This window comes from Odontesthes bonariensis, chromosome 9 (assembly GCF_027942865.1).
Source record: "Odontesthes bonariensis isolate fOdoBon6 chromosome 9, fOdoBon6.hap1, whole genome shotgun sequence".
In the NCBI taxonomy this organism is placed as follows: domain Eukaryota; kingdom Metazoa; phylum Chordata; class Actinopteri; order Atheriniformes; family Atherinopsidae; genus Odontesthes; species Odontesthes bonariensis.
The window spans coordinates 37,039,970-37,046,825 of NC_134514.1; positions in this window are offsets into that span (position 1 = coordinate 37,039,970).

Genomic DNA, 6,856 nt, shown 5'->3' on the forward strand with positions numbered 1-6,856 from the left:
ATGCAATCAGTTACTATAAATTGGACTCAACTGGAAAATAATGAACTGTACTGCATGGAAATATCATTGGATTACAACAAATTAGGAGTGAAATGGATCGTATTTAATTGGACTTTTATTGAACTCATTCATTTTCTCTGGGATTTAATTTTTGTGCCTAGAGACGACTTTTGTTGTGAGTTGGCAATTGTTAACTGAGTTTCATTAAAGTATGACATTTATACGAGTGTGTTTGATTTAATTTAACTTTCTTTTTTGCTCATTATGCCAAGATATCTACTGATCACGGCAAACCTATTCTCTTCCAAACCTGGTGTTAAAATATTATATAACCTATTTTCTATTTCTCCAAATGTTGGTACCAAGGAGAAGTTATGATGTGGTCTCTTTTGCTACCCTGTTTTACTTTGCGATTGCTGTAAATCTTTAAAAGACTAATATGTTAACTTCATCCTCCTTTAAAAATTGTAATCTGATCTTTTCCCTCCATAGTGTGCAAACTTTAATAGCCTTTAACCTCTTTTGAGTTGAGTTTATTTATTTAAAGCACTGTGCTGTCCAATCCTCCTTAAGGGGACTTTGTGGCTTTTTAAAGTGAATACCGGACGATAACTTTTTGTCAGATGTGGAAATGTGGCTTTTAATATGTAATGGAATCACTATAATATGTAATGGAATTAATTTTGAAGTCATGTAAAAAAATTTAAATTAATGAGTCATAAAATTGCAGATTGATAAACAAGTGCAGATGTCTATGGTGTCTTCAAGCACCGTCCCAAACAAAATTGAGAACAATTATCTTCAATTGTGGCTCTCAAACTGGTTTGTGGAGTGGAAGCAGTAACAAACAAACCAGAAGAAAGAGGGAGCTTCAGATAAAAAATGTAAGTAGCCTGGATTGTTTATTGCTCACCTCATACTTGTCTAAAGAAATTAAACCATCTTTTTGTGGGGTTTTTCTTGCGTTTTGTTCTTACAAAATGTTATTGGTATAAACTGTACTATTTTTTTTTTTTTTTTTAATAGTAGCACATGCCATTAGAGCAGAGCACATTCAAGATACCAAAAAAAATGCTGAAAAAAAACAAGTTTGTTTGTAACGAATGTATACAATTCTCTTATTTAAAAATAAGTTTCAATGTTTACAAGTTCTTCTGATTAATGCATTCACATGAAGTGGGGGATAGAGGATGTCAGTTGCAAACTTTTGCCCTCTGGCTCAGGATTGATTTGACCCTGCTGTTAATAGATGAGTTCAGATAACTGGGAAACCACACACAGAGCAGGGGAGAAAGTTGTGAATACACTTTCTAATTTTAGATTAAATTTAGTTATTAAATAATTATGTTTTGTATTGTGGGGGGGGTGTAGGAGAGAACAGAGACTGCTGATAGGAAAGCTGCAAAACGGACAAAAATAGAAAACTGAACAAACTGATCAAGAAGGCTGGCTCTGTGCTGGGGACTGCACTTGAGCTGAAAAGAAGATTGCTGCACAAGTTGGTTAATATAAAGAACAACAGTGGCCATCCTCTTCATAGCATTGTGTTGAAACATCAGTGTATAATCAGCTTGAGGCTTCTTCAGCTCCGATAGAAAAGAAAAAAGAAAGATACAGGAGGTCCTTCCTGCCAGCAGCAGCAAGTGTTTATAATAAAAAGCTTGTAATGACTGCTTAAAAAAAAAAGAAGGGATCACTGCAACTATTCAATTTATTTTTAGGATTGAAAGTATTTTTTCATTTCATTTGATTTAAATAAATTTCATAGCAGCACTAACAATGGAATAACTCTTGTACATATTTTGGTTGTAAATGCATAAATTTGTGCACAGTGTATCAATACCAAATGTAAGAACTGCACATCCTGCTCACTTAGTGAAAACACATTGCTCTGATTCCTAAATAAAATAAAAAAGAAAGAAAAACAACATATGTAACATGCAAAAAATAATTTGTTTATATTCCTTGGTTACATTTTATGGGAAACACATTTGGTAGATTTAGAATGTATTTGCCTGCTGCTCCCCACCATTATATGCTTCAATTCATACATCTATTTGTGAGCCCATAAAACAAGCATTGACTACCCATGTAAATTGTGTTCCTCACAATAAATTATATGCATACTTGCAAAAATACATAACTGCCGTCGGTCTCCTCGCTTCATGTCACCAGCATACTAATAGCACCATGCTAGGAGGCCAATGATGCCACTTCCATTATTTTTCCATTTAGCCATAATTTGGTGGAGGAAGCTCGGCTTGGCTAGATTGCCTTCCTCTACCCTTCTTGTCTATGATTTCTGGAATCCTTGCTCCTTGTCTCACAGGCTGGATTTATATCTCCTAGTCACTGATTTTTTTTTTTTGCCTTTTCATTCAGCCTCTGAAGCACAGGGGGTTGTTTTCATCCCGGAGAGTGGATAGAAAATGCCAGTGACCTGTGCACATCTTTGGTTGACTGAATAATTTGGACTCGAGCTGTGAAAGGCACAAGCTCAGGGGGTGCAGGTCAAGTTATCCCACAGTGAAACAGACACCATGGGAAAGTAATGCAGCCCAAACCTGCTTCGTATGCCAGGCCGATACGAAATGGAATAGCAGAAGTTCTTCATCACAACACATAAATATATATATTTTTTGACGGCTGATCTTGGTAAATAACATGTTTCATTGACTCTTGAGAAAATGATCAGTATCTGAAAATAATGAATTTCATTTAATAAAATTCACATAGATAATGTGAATTTATTGTGCATGTGAAACGGAGAGAAAAAGTGAAAGGGATTTACATTAAGTACTAATAAACATTCTGTTACAAGCTTGTATCCCTTCAGCAGAATGCGAACAGGTGGCATGATCCCACATTTTTCACAGAAAATTTCTATTATTCTTTTAGTTAATAATTCTTTCCATACAGAAATTAGATGAGGGACTGCACAGTGGTGTAGTAGTTAACACCATCACTTCCCAGCAAGAGGTTCCTGGTTCGAATCCCAGCTGGGGCCCCTTTGTTTATAGGTTGAATGTTCTCCCAGTGTATGCGTGGGTGTCTGTGTGGCCTTGTGATGGACTAGTGACCTATCCAAGGTGTACCCCTGTCGCCTGATAGCAGCTGGAGTATAGAAAATAGATGGATGGAAATTACATTACGGTCATTTTGCAGACGCTTTTAACCAAAGCGACTTACAATAAGTACGTTCAACATCGGTAGGCAAAAAGCCCAATCTCTCCCCGTCGGGGAATCGAACCCCAATCTTCCGCGTGACAGGCAGAGATACTGTCCATTATACTAACGAGGGATTTCTAAGAAATTTCTAAGAAATAAGTAGAACAACTGTAGCTTGTACACTACTTTCAGGTATAACACCTCATCCTGACTGAACGCGAGCGAGCGATTGATTAAAAAGTGATTAGAATGTGTACTTTTCAATCAGCCTGTCCTGACATGCCGTGAGCGATGTCGCTCTGTCCAGCGAAAATCGCCCGCGCTGTCTCTATCTGGACGATATTTCGCCCAAACCCAAACACCCGTCCCACAAAGATCTGAACCGAAGGGCGGGCGGCCGCAAGTGAGTACTTTCTGAACCAACAGAATCACTCCCGACAAAATCTTCATGCTGCATATCAGGACACCCTCGCAAAATTTCACCGTCGTATCGCGTCAGTTTCGCTCGCTTTCAGTCAGGATGAGGTGTAAGGCGTGCCTCATTGCAACTGGGATGTTAGTATTAGGACTGATGCTAAAAAAAGATGATAATGTGACCATTGTGGCCACTTATTTTATTGAAAATACTCCTTGAAAAGTAAAAAAATGCATAATTTGGGGGAAACACTAAAACATATAAATATGATTGTCAGAATATTGTTTGCATCCATTACAGGGAATACTAACCACAGTAAATTCCAGTGGATTTAGTGTTTATGCAGACGGTGGAAAAATGTCAGTCTTAGTTTTACTAGATCTCAGTGCTGCATTTGATACAGTTGACCACAATATATGTCACAAGGCCAGCGTTGTGAGAGTTTTTGTGCTTGTTTGTACTGTTTTGTCTTTGTCTCTTGTATGTTTGTTACCTTTTCCTTCCCCTTGCACAGTCACTTCTGGATCTGCTTACCTGCCACTCCACACCTGCACTGCTGCTTCAATCAGGCCACCTGGTTCCCATCAGCTCATCACCCAGTCTGTATTTAGTTCCTGTCCCACCGTCTCTGCCGGATCGTCATTCTGTATCACAGATTGTCGAAGTGACTTCTAGCCAAGCACAGTCTAAGTACTCTATATGTTGCTAATATAAATCTGTTTTGTTCAGTTTCCGGATCTGCCTTTGTACCTGCCTGTCAGCCCACCAGTCTGCCTGCCAGCTCGCCTGCCAGCCCAGCCATTCCCTCAAACTAACCTGCAGCTATTTCCCCCTGGACCCCCTCTCCAGCCCATACCCCCTTGGACCAGAGCCCCACCTTCCCACACCATCCTTTATAAATGTATTATTTATCCTTTATTTAAGTCCAGGTTGAAGACACACCTATTTTCAGGTGTGTTTGAATAAAGCTCAAATCTGAAGCTTGAGTTTCAAAACTTAATTACATTTTAACTACTGATTTTATCTATTGTTCTTATTTCTTTCTTTTTTGTTTAAAATTTAAATCATGCTTTTTATTTCTACTGTTTTAATGTCACTTTAAATCGCCTTGTAGTTGAATTGTGCTATACAAATAAGCTTGCCTTGCCTTATGCATGGGATGCTGTTTATAACTTTGCATTGGATTACACAGTGGCAGGCACATATGGAGGAAGAATAAAACAAATTCAAGGCTGTTTCTTTATGCTATTTCACTTTGCCAATGTGCTAACTTATATTCAAGTCACACTCAATCTGGATTAAAGATCATGACTTGGCAAGTGGTATTTAGATGACATCCCACAATACTTTAGGACAGTATTGCCCAAAGAAAGGGAATGCAAGGGCACCATTGTTGAGGAGATTCAAGGATTGCTTTTTGGATTCTAACTAGTTTGTCACCCCTTGGAAATATGGACACAGATATGTATTCCCAAGAATAGGGGGGGTATGCTAGAAGAATCCAACAATGCCAAAGGGTTTGCACTGAACATAATGGATGTAAATGCTGTTTTTTGCCAAATAGCAAAGTCTGTCATCACACAACTTGAATGGTTCTAGAAAGTCTGGGAAGTGCTTAGCCAGCGAGTAGACTGATGATAACTCCCTTTTTAGGTAATTGAGTTTGAAACCAACGTGTGTTCCAAACTCTTCCAAGATATTGAAATTGAAGGGTGTGAGCTTCCTGGACTTGAAGTGTGAATGAGCAAATTGCCTGTATAGAGCAAGAATTCTAAATTGCTTTCGGCTATTTCATGTCTTCTTTTTTCTGTCTGCAGTATGATAGCAAGGAGTTCCGTTGCAACAGTGAACCAAATTAATGAAAGCTGCCAACCTTTACTTGTGCCTCTCTCTCTCACTGAAGAGGTAACAGTGTGTTGTTTGTTTGCACTACGGCCTTGAGGGATGAATGATGGAGGACATCACCTGTTGAAGATGCAAGGCCAGAACGAATGAGATGATGTTGTGATCTACATTCCAATCTAGCAATTTCTGAGCCTTTATTGTAACACCACTATGTTTTGGACTTGTACACTAACATAAATTATAGACTTTCAAGTAAGATTATAGGTGGAGATCACAGGGGGTGCATGTCATCCCCATTCTGGAATTTTTTTTTTTTTTTAAAAATGACTGACCTCCCTTTCAAAATTGTTATATTTGGTGTCCACGAAAATCATCGACAGAGAAAAAGAAAATGGGTTAAAAAGTTTTCAAATACTGTGCCGGCTCCAATAAATATAGATTCCTCACGGTCTGTTTCTCGCCCAACACTGAAAAAGAATATCTGCCCATGAGTGAGACTGAGCTCGAAAAGCACTGAAAAACTGAGATTTAATTATATCAGTAACTCAAATTGATTATACGCCACATTGGGTTTCAGCTATATCTATTGTACTCAAATGCTGCCTTTAACAACATGAAATTGCTGGAAGTAAAATAAGATCATCATAACACGAAGGCTGATATATTTTTAATGTCTGTGGCACTTTGGCTGTGCATCTTTGCTCCATGACAAATTTTTAAACATGCTATCAGACTGGGTTCAGACACAGGGAGAACCCAAATGCACGACCCGTAGGTAGAATTTGGTAACAGCCTTTATCAACAAGAAAAAAAAACCCAACGAAATCACCCAAATGGGGAAACCAAAAATCACAGACTGAGGTGGATAAAACCGAATGACAAAGTATCAAAATAAACCGCTGCACAAAAGAGCAGGAAAACCAACAAGCCAAAGAAAACGGTAATGAAACAGAGCAGCAACAGAATGAACAAAACCCAAAGTATCAAATAAACTCACTGAAAACAAGCAAGGAGCACAAGGAGGTAAAGCAACCAAGAGCACAGAGACACACGGAGGAGCTGAGGTGACAATCTAACGAGCAGGGGCGAGGCTAAGGTATTTTTAGTGGTGCCAGGGCACCACCGTGAGATAGCCCGGCACCCCCTGGCTCAGCACATTTCTAAAAAGTTATATCATGCAAAAACACTTTTTTTTTTTTTTTTTTTTTTTGCTCAAGGATGCATTATTTTAGTGATCATTTTATTTATTTTCTAGCAGTTGTTTTTGTTTTAACTCTTTACTCCCAAAATAAATGTTAGTTATCTTCAATATTTGTCTCAGGCTCTCTGTTATCCCTGTCAAGCCACAGTCTTTAGAAATGAAGAGGTCAAAATTGAATGTTGTAGGGGAAAACACTACTCAAAGCAAAACTAATACGGCTCCAAAAT